The sequence below is a fragment of the Sinocyclocheilus grahami genome, unplaced genomic scaffold (genome assembly GCF_001515645.1).
Source record: "Sinocyclocheilus grahami isolate Dianchi unplaced genomic scaffold, SAMN03320097.WGS_v1.1 scaffold2085.1, whole genome shotgun sequence".
Lineage (NCBI taxonomy): Eukaryota > Metazoa > Chordata > Actinopteri > Cypriniformes > Cyprinidae > Sinocyclocheilus > Sinocyclocheilus grahami.
Genome location: NW_015507264.1, coordinates 86,898 through 93,877, shown reverse-complemented (window position 1 = coordinate 93,877; position 6,980 = coordinate 86,898). Strand labels below are relative to the sequence as shown.

Genomic DNA, 6,980 nt, shown 5'->3' with positions numbered 1-6,980 from the left:
GTGCATTACAATAGTCCAGTCTAGAGGTCATGAATGCATGAACTCTGTATACTACAGTATGCTGTAGTATAATTTAACAAAGTGTAGTAAATACTATAATATACTACAGTATACTATAATTTACTACAGTTTACTACAGTATTTTTTCAGCAGGGGTCACTCATACTTCATTAAATAAATAAAAAACAGTTAATTTAGCTGAAATACATAATACATGGAATAGTTTTGATGCTATCTTGATTGTTTATGTTGCTATGGGTGTTGGGCAGTGATACACAGAACTATTGGGTGAAGCGGTCATAGCCATGCTTTATTGTGAATAAAACACAGTTGACCAATCAGAATCCACCTTTTTTTCCTAAGCCCCATGACGCTTTGCGCGAATTATGGGAGTAACTTCAGTTTACGTTGTAAATAATCAGCAAAAGTTTCACTCTATGATCGCAATAATAAGCGTTTTCAAAAACTGGGTAACAACCATAGACTGTATAAAAACATGGATGTAGTGTCCGTGACGTCACCCCTAGTTTTCTGAAGAGCATTTTTGAAGCTCAAAGTGGGCGGAGCCGGCCGTCGCCATCTTGGTAGCGCGTCACTCCTGGATAATCGAAAATGGGCAAAGAGGCGGGAGCAGGTTGCCGAAGCCACGCCCACCTAGCTCGACGGTGGTGACAGCAGCGGCAATCCACCTGTCACTCAAGTGGCCACGCCCTTAATTATGCAGAATTTTAAGGCTTAATATAATTTAAACGGATGAGTTATAAAAAAATTCACCCCCCTCACATGAAGGGCAAAATTAGCTATATAGACCGAAATAATTTTTTGAACCAGGCTGTAAACATGTTTTTTTCTGCTGTAAAGTTGGGCATTTTAACATGGGGAGTCTATGGGATTGACTCCCTTTTGCAGCCCGCCTCTAGCGGCCAGTCGATGAATTACAGTTTAAGTCACTTCCGTGTTGGCTTCACGAGAGAGAGTGGGAGGTTGCCGCTTGGGTACAACAGGTGACATTGTTTTACTCACCCTTCAACCATCGATCATTAAAAGGAAAAATGTAAAAGCATTAACAAATTACTTTCAACATACCATGAATAAGTCCTAAAGCTTGATTAGCCATCCGCAGCAATACTACGGACGTGCTAAATATGATTATAGTAACAACTTTTACTATTACGTAACAATTAAATTTTACAGCATCCTTGTGAAAATAAAGCTGGAAAAAGATGTGAGGATTTGGGGAGAAAGTTGAGAGATTCTTAGTGCATTCCAGTGAATTATTAATGTTTTATATCGTAAATAAATCGGGAGAGCAGACTACAAATGCATAATATTTGTTGTCTTTTTCATATAGTTACAGAGAAATACAAAGGAAAAATTTAAATAATGAGGAAAATAATGCAGAGAAAGAGCTATTCTATAGATATTGTTGTTAGCCTATATCACGTGACGTCACATTAAAATACCGGTCTTAACATTACCCTCCTGACTTCTGAAAATAGAACATGAAATAAAATGTACAGCCCATTCAGTCAAAATAATGGATAAGGATTATTTGCAGTGCAGACTTACTTGAAATTATTTGTTGCAGTCTTTTTGAGTGGAACTTCCCCAAACATTAACTTCCCAAGGGGCAGTCATGGTTTAATGGTTAGTGAGTCGGACTTGTAACCCAAAGGTTGCGGGTTAGAGTCTCGGTACCGGCAGGGATTGTAGGTGGGGGGGAGTGAATGAACAGCGCTCTCTTCCACCTTCAATACCACAACTAAGGTGAGACCCTTGAGCAAAGCACCAAAACCCCACTTGTGTGTTTTCTCTACTCACTGCTCTGTGTGTGCACTTGGATTGGTTAAATGCAGAGCACTAATTCCGAGTATGGGACACCATACTTGGCTACAGGTCATGTCACTTTCACTTTAAAACTGGAAGTTTAACGCAGTAGTCTCATTAGGAAAAAAGTGGATTCATTTATCATGTCAATGACATTTGTAGCACGGAGTACACGCTTTGTTCAGTTAAGTGTATTTTTGGGATAAGCATCACTCATAATATCTTTAACACCACTGTTTGTGTTCACCACGTACTAACTGCGAATCAGAAAATATAGGAGCGGCTCTCTAGAGATGGGTAATCACTGGAAACTCACAAACAAGTATTATGGCAAGTATAGTACTTTTAATTAAACATTCCCCCAAAAGTATGTTGTAGGCCTTTTAAAGGGTCCACACACGCATGCCATTTATTCAACTGCTCTATAGGCAATGTTGCAATTAGTCCTCCAGATCAACGGTATTATATTTACTCACAATAAAATCTTATGTAGAAGCCACAAAGTTTGCTCATTTCTATAAAACTAACAGAAGATAACTAAACTCTAGTCATATTAGGCCTATATTTCCATAACATAGTATCATGGAGTGAATTTGTGTTGGCTTGGTCATTTGCACAGTGACTGAATTAAAAGGAATGAGTGTCAAATGCAAATGTGGTAATTTATCTAGAATGCTAGGATCCTTTTTCGTCCACTACTCTCCTCACAGTTTCACCACTGATGTGAATAGCCTTGAATTTATGACCTGGACACACAGGCATAACTTATCGGAGTCACAGATAATAAAAAAAGAGGACATAAGCTGTCTATAAAAACAGAGAGTTTCTTTCTGGAAGCACATCCTTTGTGATCGTGTTAAATTACCTTCACGTATCTACAACCACTTCAGCTTTATTTTTGGTTTCTGATTGAGTCCAGGTCAGGTGAAGATGCATCTGTTTTTCTCTGTGCTGCTGGTGTTGGGCTTTCCCTTCATCATGACTGAAGTTGTAGATACATTCAGTAAATGCAGTGAATTTTTTTTAAAGGAGAGCCTCCATTGATTAAGGGCATTCTGGAGAAATCCGTTTCACGGGATAATAACCGATACAAACTAGTCTGTCAGAGATATAAGAACAAATACAGATTTGCAACTCTCTACGACAGAACTGGCAAGATTCCTGTTTTCTCAGCTTACACATATACTAAGAGACAAGAAGTTTTCAGAAGACCAAATTCTCCAGTATGGATGATCGAGCCGCAGGTGATGTTTCTTACAGTTTCTTAATGTTTTACAACTGTGCTTGGGAGAAACTATTTTAGGGATAGTCCCCATGAAATCAAAACTGATGTTTTTCGGCTTTTAGTATGAATATGTTAAGCCTGGTTCATACTACATGATTTTAGCCTGATTTCAGCACAATCTGCTTGACGTAGGGTGGCGTGGGAATTCGTAAACGACAATGGGCGTTGTGACGCAAGATTAAATTGTATCATCTCATGTAGTGTGTCGTAGTCGACAACAACCGATGCCACGTCTACGATGCTTCATGACGTCCCCACAGAAAGACTAGCATGTTTAATATTTTTTCTGTCATCCACGACGAGTTCCATCACATCTGTGAAACTGGCCAATAGGAGCACAGAAGCTCCTATTGAATAAATGCTTTCAAATATGCCAAAAGGAAAGAGATACAATGGTATCTGTCCTACTGAGTGTAATTTTACAATGGAGGAAATGTTTGTGGAGTTATGGCAATAATACTCTTACATTTATGATGTTTCCTCGAGGGACTAACCATGACAGAGTGAAACATTTTCAGTACTCTTTGCCATCCATACTGGCCTCTTCATGCAATCCGGATTTGTGTCCACCGTCAGGTTTTCTTTCTTTTTAGGGGTTTTCTGAAGATAAGACAGGGTAAAACACACAGTTTGCTAGCCATTGTTTGTTTACGCTTATGGCACATTCTGTCTAGTCCCACCGTATCGATGACAGCATGCACATTGTTAAAGATGGCAAGCATGCAGCGGACTGAAAAGAGCTCTTATCCATAGATATTCTTGTTATACCATGCCACATTAAAATACCAACATTACACTATTCTCCTAATGTGTGAAAATAGAACATGAAGGAAAATGTAGAGCTCATTCAGTGAAACTGACTGTAACACTTGTAGCTGGGTAGAGGAGAAAGAGAGCACGACGAAGAAGAAGATTCAATAATAATCCATTTAATAGTAATCCAAGAGGAAGGGTAATCCAAGCTCACAACAACATTAATACCGGTCCAACTGAAGGAGAAACAGGGGAACGTAAATACACAGGCCAAATGAAGATAATTAACAAGACACACCTGAACATAATGACATAATCAGACACGAGGGAAAGCTAGGTCAAGGAACACATGAGGGAAGAAAACTAACTAAAAGTCTCTGTGGTGTGACGGATAAGGATTATTTGTAGCGCACGCAACCTTATGATTTGAAATGATTTGTTTTGGTCTTTTTGAATGGAAATTCCCCAAACCAGAAGTGCCTCCCAAAATTTTAAACACAGTAGGCTCGCTAGGAAAAAGGTGGATAAACGAAAGGCTATTTGCTATTTTTAAAAAGGCAATTAGCTGCTAGATATGTCCCACCCTCACTTCCTTTTTCAGTTATCATTATCGAATAACGCTGCACATTTCAAGCATTGACTGTAAAAAAAAAAAGTTTCAAGTTTTAGTTTCAAGGCACGTCAGTGGGCCTTTATGTCTCAAAATGGCTTTATTTATCTGGTTTTACGTACTCAAGTTCTCTGAGCGTTTCACTGACAATCTCTTTCTCTTTTTCAATCATCTATTTCCTAGTTAGAAACAGAACCAGCTGAAATGCGTGAACCCTGTGTTCATCATCAGGCTTGTATAGCAGACTACAGGAACCAACAAAGTCTGGATCGGGGTCACTTATTTCCCCATCTCCATGCAGCTGATGAAGACACTGGCAAATCTACATTTACACTGACCAATATTGTGCCGCAGAAGAATAGCTTTAACACTAGAAGCTGGAATCGCATGGAGACAGGAGTTAAAAGCATCATCGATTCTCACTGCAGGGATGAAACCGACAGTAATAAGATCTTGGCCTATGTGCTGACAGGAGCTGTACCAAGTGAAACCGAACTGCTGAATGAAAAAGTAAACATTCCCTCACACATGTGGACAGCGTTCTGCTGCTATAACAGTAAGAGCAAAAAACTGGTGTCCCAAGCTCACTGGGCTGAAAACATAGACGAGACCAATGAGAGACGCAAAACTATCAGTGAACGGAGTCTACAGGATTTGCAGGGGTTTCTAAACAGCAAGTACAAAGAATACACACTGTTTAAAGGTGACTGTTCGATACTTTTAAAAGAAGATGGTAGTCAACCTCTAGAAACAGATAGTGATGACCAGCAAAATGATGAGGAAATATCTTATTGGTCATATTTTAATGAATTGCCAGCAAAAGTTTGGGCCTGGGTTTGTGGCTAAGTCATGCCCTGTTAAGCTTGTCTAAATGTGAAGATGGCATGAAATAATAAAAGTTACAGATTTCTTTTATTAACACGGCCCCTGTCTACTGTATGTGACATATAACCAAACGAATAAATGCTTTCAATCATGCAAAATGAAAGCCTCTGTAATTTATTAACATTTACATTTAGCAGATGCTTTTATCCAAAGCGACTTACAATTGGGAAATACATAAAGTGATTATCTGTTGAACATGACATATCAATAGGGGTGTGCGATTTTGACAAAAAAAAAACAGGCTTTCTTGATATTTTTTGGGATTTTTCTGATAACGATATTTTGCTGAGTGTGTTTTGCGCTGGTACCAGGGCTGGTTTAGGCCTTTCATGGATAAATAAATATGACACTAAAACCACCAGTAGGTGGTGAGAAGTCCCACCTGTGAAATCGCACACTCTCTTGAGAAGGTTCTTGTTTGGATAAGTAATTACTCTGCGACTGCAGAAACAGTATGTTCTATATAGTAAGAATGTGAGTAGTATGAATGTAAAAAACGGAATGTCCCAAGCTCACTGGGCTGAAAACATAGCTGAGAGCAACGATAAAGGCAAGACTATCAGTGTACAGAGTCTAAAGAATGTGCACAATTTCTAAAGAGCAAGTACAATAAAGAAAACACACAGTGGCTGTTTGGATCTTTTAAATGTGGATGGAAGTCAGCCTCCAGAAGCAGATATTGATGACAAGGAAAATGATGAGGAAGAATCTTATTGGTCATACTTTAAACAATTGTCTGCAGCTTTTTGGGTCTGGTTACATGGCTATTACTGTAAGGTGGTGAGAAGACCCTGGCTGTGTCCGAAATCGCATACTCCGTAATCTGGATGTACTACATTCACCATGTTGTCATTGTCACGTGACTTACCATCGTCACTATCATTCAGAAATCTTCTTCTGTGGCCTCATGGAGCAGTAAAGTTCCATCGTATGCACACTTCAGAATCACACCAGAAGTAGTAGGTCATCCGGGTACTTTTTGCCTACTCTTTTAAAAGTACTATGAATTCGGACATACTTCTTTGTCACATACAGTTTTTCGCCTCATGTATAGTAGGCAAGTATGCAATTTCAGATGCAGCCCCTGTCTTAATGAGTGATTAATTGAATGACTAATTCAAACGATTTGTTCAAAACAGCTGATTCATTTAGAAACAATGCAAGTGACTGTCTTTTTGAATGGATAATTAAATCACTGACTCAAATGATTCATTCAAAAACAGGTTCATTCAGGAACGAAACAGTGTTGCAGTGAAAGCAGGGTTGCTCTGAGACACAAATGTTCTTCTGTAAATGTATAATTTGTTGTAAATATATGAAAAAAAATGCTTTGTCAGTGGGGACATTTTACCCCACCTGTTGGCCAAAACACACCATTGGTACAAAATTAATTTTTCTTAAAAATCTAACATTAAAACTTTTCATACTTGGTTTATAATTTACAGTGGGTACGGAAAGTATTCAGACCCCCTTAAAATTTTCACTCTTAACAATATTGCAGCCATTTGCTAAAATCCAGACTCATGGCTGTATTCGATCAAAAGGGTGCTTCTACTAAATACTGAGCAAAGGGTCTGAATACTTAGGACCATGTGATATTTCAGTTTTTCTTTTTTAATA

The 6,980-nt window shown here is 38.6% G+C and overlaps 1 pseudogene; it reads left to right on the top strand.

Annotated features, from left to right (window-relative positions):
• Window positions 1-2,757: 2,757 nt before the first annotated feature.
• On the top strand, window positions 2,758-5,321 carry LOC107573993 (endonuclease domain-containing 1 protein-like; annotated as a pseudogene).
• The last annotated feature ends 1,659 nt before the right edge of the window (window positions 5,322-6,980 follow it).